Genomic DNA, 16,271 nt, shown 5'->3' with positions numbered 1-16,271 from the left:
CTGACCCTACTGAAGAGCTCTGCGGCTCCACTATCAGCAGTGCTGCCACACCAGCCCTGCACCAGTAAGCTTCATGTGGTGGTCACCCCTTCATCTGGTGATATTATATGGAACTGTCTGGGGATTTGACTTCTTCCCAGAGTAAGCCCCAGCCTACCAGCCTGGAAAAGGCAATGATTAGTAAACTACTTGTTCTCTTCTTCACTTTCTCTGTACCATCTTAAGACAAATTACCATGCTCCTTTTATTTTTTAAGCAACTGAGATCAGCACAAGCCAGATTCAGCAACACGTCAAACATGTCACAAGCAAACATAGTAAGCTGCTTTTTGCCTTTTTTTTTTTTTTTTTTTGGTTGTTGTTTGTTTCTTTGTGGGGTTTTTTTTTTGCCTCCCCACCCCCACCCCCGAAAGGGAATTTTAGCATTAAGAAGACTGGAAGACTGGAACTGAAGCCTAGATCTTCCTAGCAAGGCTCACATCTATATCCTCCAAGATCGTGGACAAAGACTCTGTGCTTTGAGCTGTACAGAGATGCAGCAAGGAAAGGGAACCCTGCAAACCACAGGGGAAAGCTCTGCAGCCTACAAAAAATCAACCAGGCGTATCCTGTAGGTCTGCCTATCTAAGATCTTCCTCTTCAAGGCACTTCTATATCCTCCAGTGATTACACTGTTTCAGCTTTGATGCTCTGTGTGCTCATTATCAACCAACCAATACCGGAATATCCTTTCTTCTTGCAGTAAACCCCCTTTTTTTCCCTAGGGGTAGAGCTGGTTGGACAGAACAGACCAGGCATTTAGCATTTCATCATAAACCTCAGTATCAGCTTGAATCACTAAGGCTTGCACAGCTCCAGCACATTCCCATCAGCTGCAAACACCAGCCTGGTAACATCCCAGCAGTTGCAGGAATATTTGGTTTAGCATCCACAGCAGAGGAGATCATCAGCTTACATCACAGCACAGAGTGACCAATTTGTGGTCAACCAAACTACTTCCAAGAGCCAAAAAGCCAAGTGCAAAGCAGTAATGACAGAAATTTGGATTCAGAACGGAATCAGGAGGCGTTGAGACACTCGGCCTCAGCAAGACTGACAGGGGCAGAAGCCATGCCAAAATCTGGATGCAAGGACTGCAGAAATGCTGGGCCAGGAGGGAAGTCAAACAGCCACCAAGCCCTAAACCCTCTCTTGGCTTGTCTTTGTGCTGCTCTCCAAGGCAACACCGGCACAGCCCTGCCAAGAGCAAGCAGGACTCGGCTGCAGTTCCCAGCGATGAGTATCACTTGCCTCACCACCCAGGAAGGGCTGCTGTGCTGCTAACAAAGAGGTTTCTAATGCTTTTTGGGTCAGCTCCAGCCTCACTCATTCTCCTTCACCACCACCACCAGGAGCTGGAACCCACACTTTGAGAAATGCCAGCCTACCCCGCTGCTACCAGGCAAGACAGAGACGATGCACTGGAAGACCACGCCCAGAAAAGGAATTCCCGATATGCAATTTTTGTCTAGTCCTGTCTTCAGACATGGAGAGACACTGTGTGCTGCACTCTTCACACCACCTTCCTGGATGTCTCAAATCTGCTGTGTTCCCTTCAAGTCTCAGCTCTACCAGGTGCTCACAATCTCCAGTTCCTCTCCTTGCCCTCCTTCCTCCTGCATAACATCTGCTGTCTGCATGGCCATACTTTGCAATAAATTTGGAGAGACTTCAGCTTTTTCTATACTGAGTGAAATTCCTTGTCCCAGCTCACAGTGTGGACACAAGGTGTGACCACAGCTGACCACACAATGAGCTGCAGCACAGTCAATACCAGGAGAGCAGAGATACTTAGCCCCAGAACTACTGCTGAAGACAGCATACCATCAAACCACAGCCTGACACCTGTGGGCTGTTGGTTTTGGGGTTTTTTCCCTAGGTTTAATATATGCAAATCTTCCAACTATTCCTTCTAAGTAAATTTTCCCAAACAGAAGCTTCATCTTCCCAAGCTGCCTGCTTTCATATTTAAAATAGAGGGGCTGAGACTAGATGCTGTGTTTCAAACAGGATTTTTACAGGACAAATTATTACCTTTGCCATTTTTGTCTGGGCTATTCAAGATCTACCTGTCTTCTAACAGCATCTGATTGCAATTCACAACAAGCTTGTGATTCACTGCAGCTCACAGATTCCTTTCTGTAGTTAACCTGCTCATTTTGAGAGTTACTGCTTATTTTGGGTACATGCATCCTGTTTTCCAAGAGTGCTGCTTTGCACTTGTCTTTACTGAATTTATTTTTCGCATCTTTAAACTACCCTTGCAGCTCATTAAAGCAACTGTAAGAAAAAACGTTATGACCTGAAGTACCTGCAATGTCCCTGGTTGCATTTCATCTCCTGTATCATCTGCAGTCTACCATCTGATCTGCTACTGACCCTGCAAATTACTTTCTGATCCAACAGAGAACTATTTCTTTTAGCTTCTTAAGTACCAACTTACAATGATTTCATCTTCAGCACATTTCCCAAGTTTGTTTACTGAGCTGCTGGGATTTCCTCAAGAACTACTCTACAACTTTCTGATCTTCTTTGGTAAAGTCACTAAAATACAGGACCTGGTATGAGACTGCCTAGCAGTTCTGCAGGCTCTCCATCCTTCAGGAGAACTTGGAGGTATCACAGCTAAGGGCTGGCAAGTCAAGACAATATGAGTTCTAAAGTTACTTGAAATTTTCTTTAAAGTCAGCTCAAGCAAATCATCCATTCCCCATTTAGGATCAGCATCACAGTTTTTCAAGTCTTACCTACCCAGCTCTCTGCTGCTGTTTCCTGCGGCTGAGCTAAGACTTCAGGGCTGCAGGCACTTACAAAGAAAAGCTCATGCCCAACGGGTTAAGAGTTGTTATTTTCATTAACTTTAAATCATAAATATGATTTCCACTTGAAAAGGGAACACTTCATTTAACAGACACAGTGGCTCTGATGGGTAATGAAGGGTTTCGAAGGAAATTAAAAAAAGGGAAGCAAGGGGGAAAAGAAAAATAACACTTCCAGAGAGTTTTCCGAAGGAAATGAGTAACCACTTGTTATTAAATGATAAATCACAGTCCTCAGGAAGGGGCATTGTCTGTGGTCTATTTTTAATGAGAAAATACCCGTCACTGGCACAAGGGCTATATGGGACACGTCTGTGGACAGTGGGAGTGCTCACTGGGAGGCATCATCTCACTGCTGCTATTCCCATCATTTATCAGCAACAAAAACAGGATGAAAAGAACATGGCTTAGAGGGGAAAAAAAGGCATCCAGGGCAACAAACAAGGGTTGCTGTTCTCCATGGATGGAAGACAGGAGGAAACACTAGAGACCAAGGAGAGGCTGAGTAGTCTTAGGCTTTGCTTGTTTTGCTGTGTGAGGAATGCACATGAAGCCACCAGGAAGCAAATCTATGCTGACCCAAATGTCTCTATGGGGGGTGAGGTGACCTCCCACATGCACTAGCATCCTCTTTGTCCTCAGGATGAGGACACATTAGGTACACAGCCATAAGAAACCTCTAGGCCTCTTTTCCCTAAGGTTTGCAACTAACACAGAGTTTTCTGGCGAAGCACCTGATGCTGCAACACCACTGATGCTGAACACTTCAAAGGTGTAATTAGCCTGATTTTATGCTGATAAATGAGTCCCAGATTCTGGTGGCAAAGTGACTCGGCAGCTGGGAACAGACACACTGTCAAGGGAAGGGAAGCAAAAGACAGCAGAGTTGGCTGGAGGCTCAGGTATAAGCACAGCCTCAAAACCAAATCGGAGTGGCCCAGACCTGGCCATCAGGCAGCAAGACTCCCTGCACACTGCTGAAGAGACCATTTTTGGCATCTTATGTCAAGCCCAACTCTTCCAAGTCCCAGCCAAGCACTGCCAAGCCCGAGCCACGGGGTTCAGCTGCAGCCCAGGCTCCCCATGCATTCAACACATTCTGTCCCAACACCACACACCCCCACAAACTCTCCAGACTGCAGCAGTAACGAGCAGAAACCTGTGGCCAATGTGCTGAAATAGCATGCATTATGCCTCATTTTACTGTGAGGGTGACCAAGCTTGCTCAGGAAGATTGTGGAGTCCCCATCTGTGGAGATATGCAAAAGCCATCTGGACATGGTCCTGGGCAACTGGCTGAAGCTACCTACCACCTGCACAGGTCCCTTCCAGCTTCAGCCATCCTGTGACTTTTTAATTGCAAAGCCACCTGCATTGCAATCCTTCACTTTCACTGACCCACAAAAAAGACTGTAATTATTCAGTTTCTCAACTATTTCTGACATTCTTCCCATAGATGAGGTTTAAGCCTTTTTTCCCCCTTTTCTTTTTAATAGGAACGTAACCCCACAGCTCACAGCAGATTATAAAACATGCACACACACATCACTCTTCCAAAACAGCATTTTAAAGTGTTTGCTTGATTTTCTTTTTCCTGCCACCCATAAACCACCACCCTGCTGGTCTCATTCATTGTGTGGCATTTTGCAACGAAGCGTAAAAATGGTATTAATCATAGCTCTGAAAAAACACAAACTTCTTCTCTGAGGTTTGAAATAACCATTTGGAAGAAAAACTTCCAGGAGCCAGAAGGACTGACAGGGCTGGAGACTGAAGTCCTTGTTTTCAAAGGCCAAGTGTATCCCAATATATCCCTTGGACAGTTGCCCCATGCCAGAGTTATAATACTTTATTCTTCAGTTCAAGTAGCAAGAAGGAGATTTGGTACAAAATCAGTACAAATACCTAAAGGGAATAGGGACGAAAATGTGTGGTAAATCCAATGGGAGGCCTGAGCTCAGACTACAGCTTTGGTGAAAGTGTCTGAAGCCTCAGCTGCCTCTCATCTCCAGGATGCTGCAGCCAGAAAGACCAGATAAGGGTACCCACCTCTCACAGGCAGCACCTGAGCATCACGGACAGTGTGCTGGCATTCACCAATGGCATAGTGTTGCCTCAGCCACAGGCAGAAGCACAGAGATCTGCAAAGGCTATGCCAAAAAATAAAAATAATTATCATCTTTGTTTTCTGGCCAAACACCACTGGAGAAAATTACCTTCTACATAAAATCAAGTTCTTTGTCCACCTCTGTAGATTCAGTGCTTCTCACAGAAGGGGAACTTTTGTCAAAGATGGAGTCAGAAAAAAACATGAAGCTCTTTTTTAAGATAGATGCTTTAGCAGATATTTGCCAAAGGCTTTGGAATCCCTCTGCTTCAGTGCTAAAACATTAATAATTTAAACACCTTGTCTTAAATTAGGAAGGGCACTAAAAGAAACTATTGAAAGAGAAAAACCATCAAGCTTGCCACCACCTCCAACTCAAATACTGACATTTTCTCTCAAACCTCAAAAGTAGTTTCAACAACCTGATAAATGAGAAATTTATGTTTTTCTTACCTGTCCTTCCCTCACACTTTCTCCTCTGCCATTAATCTTCAGGCAAAGCAGCTGACCACAAGGACAGGGCACACCAATCATCCTGGTACAAAAAGACCCAGGATGCTGTAACCAGGGGCAGGGGTGGTGCAAACAGTTGTAAAATGTTTTACAGGGCATAGCAAACATTTTGTGTTTACTGTTATATTAGTGGGATGGGATGGGATGGGATGGGATATTAGGATAGGATAGGATAGGATAGGATAGGATAGGACAGTTGGAAGGGACCTACAACCATCATCTAGTTCAACTGCATGTACTTTGTGTTAGAAGAGCAAGACAGAGAGAGCAAGACAGAGGGAGAGAGAAAATAATCAATTATTTTCTCTTCTTTTTAATCAGTAACCCCAGACTCCTGTGCATGATGTTCCCTGCTTATTCAAAGCCTGTATGCCTCTGCCTGTCTCGGCTACCAATGCCCTCCTTATCAGCACATTTCATTCTTTTCTATTCTTTGAAGAGCTCTGCAAATTGAAAAAAGTGTATTATCTTCATATTTAAGAGAGAAAAAAAAAAGGCTGGCAGAGGAAGGTCTACCTCACTATCATGGTTTTTGCAAGAGCAGGAACAATGTGGCAGCCCAAGATTCATGCTGTCTACACAAACCCCATCAGGGACCCCATCGTTCAGCAGCAGCTGGCCCAGGCACAAACCTCTGTCAGACAAAAGCACACACTTGGAGACATATCCCCCCTCTCCCATGCAGATGTATGAACTTCAGATGGATTTGGTCCACTCCAAATTTGAAAAGATGTGTACAGTCAGGGGGCACCATCCATTTACTCCATACCAGGTCTTCTCTTGAAGAAAACCTCTTTGATTTGAGTCTCCACTGCAGCCATGCAAGCAATGGAAAAATGCAATCTTATGCCTCTCCAAAGGATGCTTAAACACATCCTCTTCCTCAGGGGAAAAAAAGAGGATTAACTATTCAAAACCTACATGCCAGGCAATCTGGTGACCAAGTGCCTCCCCCCGATAGCTTTTCCAGACAGTCATGAACTTTAAACTATTTTTTGTCTCCAACTCTCAGCAGCTCCTAAACAGTGTGAGCTAAATATTTATAGAAGAATCACTGTTTGTTTAAGTTCCAATCCATACTCCCTGAAGTCCAATACGCCCAGATCCTAAAATGACAGCTGATTACAGAAGAGCCTGAAAACACCACAGAGGGGACACTGAGACTTACCAGATCTTTCATCTGGATGTTTTCTCCACTGGTTGTTTTGGGGAGCCTTTCCCAGCTTCTTTCAAAAGAAGAGGAACTGCAGCTCTTGCCAGCCAAGATCCATGCTTCATCAGGCACTTTGGCACAGCTCTGCTCAATGACACAGAGCCCCAGGTTTTGGGGAGCCCCCACTGTGCTCCAGAGCCAGGCATATGGATTGCTGCTGGAAATGCAATGGAAGCACCCAAGCTGCAGAACAGCAGGCACCAAGGCACGGGAGAACACCCCAACGCCAGTGCCACAGCTGGGGCACAGACAACGTCTGCCACTTCAGCTTAACAAGTTCTACCCTTACTCATCTCTTCTGGACTCAGCAACAGCTTTTCCAATTTACCATGGCGTCCACTCCACCTGAACAAAACAGTCCTCCCATACCTTACAAAAGAACTAAGGATACCCACACCTTCTGCCTAACTGAACAGCCTGTCAGAAGTTGAAAAGACACCTGTATAAGCTGACACACTACTGCTATAAGCCAGCCAAGTCAACAAGTCAGCTGCTTACATACGCTGTTGCAGTTTCATGGGTGAGGCAAGAAAAAAATAAAACTGTGCTTCAGCCCCTGTAATCGTGTGTGACCAGAGTCGTCTTTTTGGAATGTAACTGAGGACTCATCACCACAAAGGAGCACGCAAGGTGCAAGGCTACCAAGCAGGCACAACTCTATGACAACAAATCCCAAAGGAACATCGCACCCTGCAGACCTCAGTGTCCAGCTTGGCAATCTTTAGAGTGACAGCAGAGGCTGGGAGACAACACCCAAGCAAACACACTTCCAATGACCACCCAAGGCTGGTAATTCCCCTTTTTTTATGGTTTCACATATAACTCCTGCATGAAGAACAGAGCAGAAAGTGCTCACTCCCCTCAGATGTCTTTGCTAAAGTCCAGCGACCTCAAACCAGCACCTGCTTTGAAGATCCCCTTGGATGACTAAGTGTTGCTGAAGAACTCAAAAACCCCACTGACAGCTGCTGCTATGTCTGTCCCATCAAGATGAATTCTTCCACTGCAGCAATATGGGACTGAGCAAAGTTGCTCCATCCTGGGGTTCTCCAAGGGATAGGAGGACTCCTTGCACAGGGTGTTTCAAGGCATTTAGCCCCAATAAAATAGAAAATGTGGTGTTTCAAGCAAGAGGATAACTTTTGTAATCAGGTGGATCTCAAGGACAGGTTTGCACACTCATTATTCACCTTCCAGCATGAAGGCCCATGCATGGATGAAGGACCAATCACGGAAATGTCCGTGCCAATGCCATGCAGGCACTCACAGCCCACACTCACCCTCACACGTGTTTTCTATCCAGGCCTATGCACACACACACACAGGGAAAGTGCCATGAAACCTCCTCATGTGTTAGATGCATGGGAATATGCAGGAGCTCATATGCAGGAGTACAGAGGCCCACCACAAGCCAGCCATGCTGGCAGACAAGACTAAAGAGGAGACTGCAACAAGAAAGCTGGAAATAATGACAAGCACTTTCATCAGTAAAACTGCAATTACCCAGCCAGCACACAGCCTTGCATCTCTGTGGAGCAAGCAAATCTACCTATTAGAGAGATGCTTCTACTGTGATCTGACTTTTAGAGAAAGGGTAGGAACTGCCCCAGCTTTTCCATGTTTGATTTCTCTGGCTCTCATTCCCCGTTATTGGGGAATCACCATGCACATCACCATGGCTGCTGGGTCCACTGGAGCCAGCCATGGCTGGGAAGTTGAAGGCACAAGCCTGCAAACAAGGAGCCTTCAAAACTGCAGCTGGTCTCCTCCAGCATCATCCACACATTCAGCATCATGGAGTTGGCTTTACTGATGCTTCATGGAAGAAAATTTTACTAGGGCACAGAAGAGAGACGCTTTTCTATTTTAATTCACCTGGCCCTAAAAAAGAAAAATAGAGGAGAAAATAAAGAAGAAATACAGCCCCCCTCTTTCCCTTTTTACATAAATATTGGATCTGAGCACTTTATGCTCCTAAGATGTTAAAAATAGGAAATAATATCAAGTCTGTGTGCTGCATCTTTTATCAAAGCCCTTTATAAACATCAAAACCAGCTCCTCTGCACTCTTTTATACTTTCCTGCTGTCACTCACAATTCATAAAAGGGGTCTACAGAGATACAAAGGGTAAGGCACTTTCCAGTACTGTCACAGAGAGTCTGGGACAAAAAAAAAACCAGCTTTTTCTCAAAGCTCTGAAATCTAACAGCAATTTTATGACATAATGTCACTTTTAGCACAAGAGATGAATAATAGATATTCAAAACATAATAACACTTTCATAAGTAAACAGTGCTTTGCAGTGTCAAAGCTTTTCAGCAGCAGTGTCAAACCTCTGCAGAAAGATCAACAGTGCAATCACGGAGCACCAATGGGAAGCAAACACTGCATGAACACACACATGTTTAACCAAAAGGCAGAGTCTCTCTGGCCAAACTCCATCTGCCTTCTCTAGAGACACACATCCAGATCTCCTCTACAAAAAAAAAGGGAGGTAGGGAGATTAACAAGGTGACCCAGAAACCCCTTACACTTAAACTCGACTTTGACCCTGCCATCTCTGAGAGACAAGTGATAAATCCAAACCTCCTCCTCACCTGAAAGATGAGCAGGCTTACACTCATCTATATTCAAGAGATATGAGCATTAATTAACTCTAACATTAAAAAAACACATTTGAAAGATGATAGCTGCTAGAATATTCATGACTCTCACCCAGCCTGTTTATGTAACTGGATATGAAGCAAATCCTCCGAGTAAACCATGGCAAACCTGGCAGCATCATTTACCTGTTCAGCATCTTTTCTACAGAAGGCAAATTCCATAACTTGTGGTCACCACTATTTTTTTTCCTGCCCTGCACATAAGAATTCATAGGGAGGAAGTGATAAACCCATGATAAAAAAAATTCCAGTGAACTGTCAGCATTATCCTAACCAAAAAAGAATTTCCTCCTTAGTCATCCACAGGCAGGGTAAGCCAGCTCCCCCATGAACTACAGAAGAGCAGGAGAAAAGTGCTTATCTGGGAAATTACTTCTCTTTCTAGTACATTGGTACTTAATTTTTAAGCAAGGCAAAGGTCAAACAAAAACCACCTGATGGTGATACAAATGGAGCCTTGGATAAAACGGCCCAGGGGCCACCACAAAGAGCTGCTCTTTGCAAAAAGCTTAATGAAAGCCAAGAGATAGTGCCAGTGGGGAGGATGATGGCAATTCCACATCCACGTGCCTCAAGAATGCTGCCAGTGGCAGGAGGGCACATCCAAGCTGTGGAGGGGGCCAAGCCAGGGCAGTGTGGGGTCTCCAGCATCACTCAGCTCCCCAGGGAATGCCTGCAGCCAGGCAAACTGGGCTTGCTGAGCCTGGGCTGAAGATACACTTCTAATCGGGATAGTAAGAGGCATCAGGGCTGGAATGCAGCTGTGCCTCATCCCCCAAGCTGTCTACAATAATTGTTATAAATATAGGTACTTTGTTGTGTTGCACACACTCAGGCCCTGTTTCTGCTGCTGGAGCCCCAGGTCTCTAATCTGACCTCCTGATTTTGACACTGCAGAGACAAAGGAGGAGGCAGCACAATGATGGTACCCTGCAAAACTAGAGCAGCAAAATCACAGGATACTCAAAACAGTGCCAGGGAAAAACCAGGAGGCTGGGTTTGATTCTAGGTCAGGAAATGCCCTGAGAATAAAATATTGCCCAAAATGGCACTTTGTTTTTCTGAACTGGGCTCCACACTGCAGGACAAGAAGATTAGGTAGATGCCCTCCCATGGTGGCAGACTGGCCCCATAGCAGCCGTTCCTGCTCAGCAATTTTTGTCTGCTGCCCTATGTAAGCAACCAAACCAGCTTGGAGATGATTAAAGCTTCATCAGAAACTCTTCAGATCATGTCCCGTTCACAGTGGGAACAGTGCAAATCCTGCCACCTTTACCAAGAGCCCCTCCAAGGGCCTCTCACAGCCCTGGGATGCCAGCCAGCTTTGGAGGCTTTACATTTTCGTGGCATGAGACAAATTTCGCTAAGAGTTCCTCAGTGCTAATCCTCATAACGCTGCCCAGCAGCTGGGAGCACCAGAAAACAGCCTGATGGCACCTCCAGCTCTGCACAGAACCCCTCAAAGCAACACAAAGGATTCAGAAGCCAAGCACACACCTCTTGCTTTCTTGCTGGCATTAACAATATGTCTCATGATAGGTCACTGCTTCTTTGCAACCTGAAGAGCACAGAAAGTCAGCAGATAGCTCAGTATTTACTGTGCACAATAAGTCAGGAAAAGCATGGAAAAGCAAAGATCATACATAAAGAAAAGCAAAAATCACACATAAAGAAAGATTTTATTCTGAAAGTAATGACTGCGATGCTTTGGTTAATACAAAATTCCAAGCAAGGTCTTAAAGCAATCAATAGAGGATCATTAAAGACACACTAGGAGGATTATTTCAGATATTTAAAAATATATGAATATTTATTTACTGATATAAATAAACAGCAATATGGCCTAATGTATTCCCAGTTACATGCCCTGCAGTAAGGGCACAAAGTTTGGGCACAAATGGCATTCATTAATAAGTGCCCCAAAGGAGGGACAGCCCTTAAAGGAGAGAAAATGCACACTTCAAAAGTGGTTGATGTTTTTAGCATAAACTAAGGACTGACATGCATGTTTAATTTGCTTTGTTCATGTTGACTTTCACTGCTGCACGATGAGCAAAAGTCAGCCTGTGCAGGATGAGTGAGCACAGGTGAATCAACATCCTTCACCCTGGGCATGCTCTCCTCCAAACTCCCCATGCAAGACAGGGGAAGAAAGATCAAAGCAAAATTTCAGCATCGCCAGCTTCAGCACTTTCCTCAAGCAAAAGATGTGAATTCAAAGATTCAGCTGTAAATATTTTAAAAGTGGCAAATGGACTTTTGGCAGCCAAAATAAGAATCTTTAAAAGCACTAGCATTTGCTGCCCCCAATCCTCACAAATCCAGCCTGCTGAAGTGGTAAGCGAGGTTGCCCACAAGCTGAAACTAGCTTCAGCCCCAATTCCAAAAAACCTGGAAGTAATTTTAGAAGCAGGAAACCATCAAGCAAGAGACAGCACCTGTAGATTAAAACCTCTTCCTCTGTCAGGCTTCGACACATTTGACTCACAAAACCATGAAGAAAGTAAGCCTCCCTTTAAAAAGCCTCATTGTCAAAATTTTTTATAGCTTTGAGGTTATATTTTATCCTTAAACCAATAAATACTTGCAATTCCTTAATTTGCTGCCAGCTGGGGAGAGATTTAAAAACTTCTGCAAACCTGCAATTTCAGTGCTGGTCTGTGCTGGGCACTGAAAAATTCCATAGGAGTGAGAGTGAGAGGGGTTAGTCATGACAAGAACATCCCTGCAATGTGCCAGGGCTGCTTTTCACTGTCATCCAACCATCCTTAATACTGATTCAGACCATCAATGATTTTTATAATCAGTTATGTGCTTTTGAAATACACACCCACACACATAACCCCCACAGGCAGCCAAACAGAAGCTTTCTGTATTTTTTTATATTATTAATAATATGCATCTGTATACAGACCAACCCCCTAAAGGACATTTTGATCCAAGGATCTGCAACCTGACTCAAAGCAAATCTTTGCTACTTTACCAGCAAAAATCTTGACTGCTAATGGGGTTAATCTTTTAATTAGCACCTAGGGATGCAGCCAGCAGCCCCCCTGCCTGGATGTTCATGCTGACCAACAGCAAAGCCCTTAAACTACTTACCCTCTGAATCTGCCCCACATCTATGCAGGGTGAGACCTGCTCTGAAGAAAACCTGAGATGATTTTTCCTCCCTGTAAAGGACAGCTGCACATTTACAACTGAAGCATCATTCCTGGCCAAGCTCCAATTCTTGGGCCACTCCCAGGTGGTCCAGAAGTGCCAGGTACCTGCCAGACTGTGTGTGACATGGGAGTCACACTGCAAGGGGCCGTGCAGAACACAAAATTCAGGGTCCATCTACGATGGCTTTTCTCCTTGCTCACTGTCAGTGCTGACCCTACAATGCAGAGGTCGAGCACCCTGGGGCTGCTCTGGGTTATCCAGGTTACAGGCAGGTTTTGTTCAGTGTCCAGAAGCACCAAAGGGCCTGGCAGCACCAGAGCAGAGCAACTGATGCCCCATTCGTTCCCAGTGACTTATAAAAGATGAAGCTCATTCCACTGCTGCTGACAAAGGACCTTTTCACATCTTATAGCAACAAGGGGAGATCTGGTTTGCAGTGTCTGTCAAACAGCTTACCACAAAAAAAAGGATTTTTAGTATCAGTGGTGTTTGCTTTAATTGTAGATAAAAAGAACAACTGCAAGTGATCTGTCTTTCTTAGGTGCTTTAGAAGGTGTTAGGAGCTAGTTAATAAAACACTAGAGATTTCAGTGATGGGATAACTGTTAATACAGGTTAAGGAAGGAAAACTATCTGCAAATGAAGAGTTGGTTCCAGGGGATGTCTCTGCAGCAGAGCACAAAGTCCATATAAGCACACAGAAGGGTCTGGCCCTGCTGGGCTGAGCTCTGGGCAGTGCTGCTGGAGAAGGCTCTGCCTTGGCACATGACTACACTGCAGGGGCTTGAGCATGGACCATCCCCACCAGCCTGGCAGGATGCTGCTTCCACCTCCAACTCCAAATCCCCACTGTTAGCTCCAGCCTCTCTTACAAGCACAGCAAGCACTTGACTTTGCTCATTGATAAAGCAAAGAACATCTTTATCCCCAATCTCTGTCCACCATCTCCATCTGGCCTACGAGTCACAGCCAAACTGAAGAGTGAGGCAACTGATTATGTTTCCCACTGAACATGCTCTATCCACTCTACCCCTCTCATTTCCTTCCTTTGATGCAAAATTGTGCTTACAATGCAAGAAGATGAAACTTTTTATGCCTCACAAATGCTGAGGGGAATGCAGATAAATGTACATCAAAGCATTTTCAGCCCTTTTCCTTCAGCACCTCCTCTTTGTATGGTGAAAATAAAACTTAGAGACAAAGGGCTAATTTTTTGTCTACCCTGTAGAAGGAGAGATCTGATCAACACACCAGCACACCTGAGCATTTGACCAAACCAGCACAACTGCCAAAAAGAATTGATTTTCACAGCAAATTGATACCCACAGACACCAAAACCAGTAACTCCCTGCTAGAAAGAATGGAAAAAAATTTGTCACCTCCATAAAAACATCTAATTCATTGTAAATTACTCTAGTGATGCAAATTTAGTTGTTATCACTAGTGCTATTGAGTTATACATATCTATATGGAATAGGAGTAGTTTAATTTTAGAGCTAAAGGCATCTCCTTTTTTATGGGATAAGTCATCCTCAAAATTACGTTCTTCAGCAGAAATTCTGTTGAACTAAGAAGAGAAAAACCACTTGTGTCATCTTTTTTGAAATGAGATGATGAAGCCTGATAAGCTGATCTACACATGGCTAATGGAAGCTGTGGGTTACAAACACAGCTGCCCAAGAGTCCTGGAGAATCCAGGTGGAGGAACAAAGAGCAACAGATCCATCCTTTCCCTCATGTATGAGGCTATGGTTGGTCATCAGAACCTTCAGAAGCTGACACTGCTGTTCACAAGAACCTACACCTCAAATGGGCAAAGAAAAGTCATCCTTAGAGTATGGCACCAGGGCCTTTGGTAGGTAAAGCAAACTGGGCAGTCAATGAAAAAAACATTTACATACCTGGACAGGAGTGTTGTTGCTGCACTGGAAAAGCTCTGGGAGAACAGAAAACATCTTCCAGCTGGGTAAAGCAGTGGCTCCATTTCAAGAAGATCATGGGGAGGTATTCCAGTAAGTGACTGTATGCTGTAATCCTCAGGACTGGGCCACAAATGACACAGGGTGACCCAGGGAAAAAAAGGGTAAAAAGATGGTAGAAACTTCCAGATGCTTTTATCCACAGCCAGCATTCTCCAGAGGGTTTTGTGGGTCCACAGGTCCATGCATCCCATGCTCCCCATGCTCCTAAAAATCCTCTGGAGCTATGAAAAGGACCAGACTGCCAGACTCCAAACGTTATTCCAGACAAGTGGGACACATGGGGTTGGGACCTTCAGAGAGAAGAAAGGGACAGGCCATTACACAACAGCTCTTACCACGCTGGACAAAAAATTGGATTGCAAACTTTAACATTTTGATTTATTTTTGCACAGAAGGAAGGTTTTAGACTTTTTTTTTTTTCATTTGCATGATTTATTTAAATTAATGTAACAGTGAGCATAGACACAGCATGGAGCACCACCTCCAGATGCCTCACAGGCTCTAGGGGATGTGCAAGGAGGAGGAGGAGAAGCCAGAAACTGAAAGTAGTTCTCACCTAACCAACAGATCTTTCCAAAACTACTCTTTTTCTTTTTGTCAGGTGAAAGAACAGAGTTTTCCTCCCCTCTCCTTTTTGCCACACCTCCTAAACCTAATGAGGTATTTTCACTACCAGGGAAGAGGAGGATGGAAAGGGCTGTGAGGCAGCAGGCCAGCAGCACCATCTGCCTTCCTGACCTCAGTGGAAAATGTCTCTCCACCACCAGGAGAATCACACCTCCAGCAACCCACAGCAAAGTCTGGCACAACCCACCAGTGACATAGCAGAAACACTCTGCCCCTCAGTACAAGAACCCAATGTGACCTCCGACCAGACAGAGCCACACTTCCCACCTCTGCTTTCAGAGAAAATAAACACATCCCAGCAAAGTGGCTCAAAATACCCAAAGAATTAGTCATAAAGATTCTAGTATTTGACGTATATAAACCCATCATGATCTGGGGGGTTTTGATTGTTTGTTTTTTCAATTCTTTTAATCTGATCTTACTAATTGTGCTGGGAGTAGAGTTGCTGGGATTTTTGTTTGTTATTTTAAAATATGAAAGCTGTCACATAAACACAGGCAAGTGCCAGGCCCGGATATAATGCCCAGCAAGTGCTGAAAGGAAACTCAAATAACTCTTTGCCTGACATTGCTTTCTAGTTCATCTGTAAAAGGAAAACAGCAGAGAGCAGCTGAGAGCCAAAAAAGGTTTTTTCACTTTGTTTTAGCTGCAGAAGCACAGGAAGGTGATAACATTGTGTGTAATGTAACCAAGCAAAGGAGTAATGAAAGTGCAAGCAAATAGATCAAATAGGACAGGGCTAAGGAAAAGGTGTGATAATCATTTGTTTTGCTAATTGTGTCAATAAAGTCCTATCTACCCTCAAACAGCGGAAACGTCATCAGATATTTAAAAGGGAAAAATCAAGTGAATAATTAAATGTACAAAACCCTGACATTTTTTCCCCCAGATGTTCTCTTTAAAGGGTTGATTAGGAGAATCACATGTTTATTTGAAATAAAATTCTACTGACTTTGATCATGTTTAAGTCACCTCACGTACAAAATCTACTTTGAACCAAAACTACTTCTTCCCTAGGGAAAATAATCAAAACTGCTTTCTTTGTAGGAAAGATGCACCATTGCCTTAGCACAACCCAGGCTAAGCTGGGTCGTGGGGACAACACCCTAACGCACAAAAATTTGGTGCGCCTACAACGTGTTTT

At 44.3% G+C, this 16,271-nt stretch overlaps 1 long non-coding RNA gene across 1 annotated transcript in view; it reads right to left on the bottom strand.

Moving 5' to 3' along the window:
- Positions 1-14,741, bottom strand: part of LOC121364669 — an 86,296-nt gene extending 71,555 nt beyond the window's left edge. Inside the window, exon 1 of the long non-coding RNA XR_005956891.1 lies at positions 14,420-14,741. This is a non-coding gene — a long non-coding RNA (uncharacterized LOC121364669). The remainder of the gene's footprint in view (positions 1-14,419) is intronic.
- Positions 14,742-16,271: the final 1,530 nt, after the last annotated feature.

The sequence above is a fragment of the Pyrgilauda ruficollis genome, unplaced genomic scaffold (assembly GCF_017590135.1).
Source record: "Pyrgilauda ruficollis isolate IOZ18807 unplaced genomic scaffold, ASM1759013v1 scaffold87, whole genome shotgun sequence".
In the NCBI taxonomy this organism is placed as follows: Eukaryota; Metazoa; Chordata; class Aves; order Passeriformes; family Passeridae; genus Pyrgilauda; species Pyrgilauda ruficollis.
Note: the sequence above shows the minus strand (reverse complement) of the source record. Positions and strands in the feature narration are given on the sequence as shown.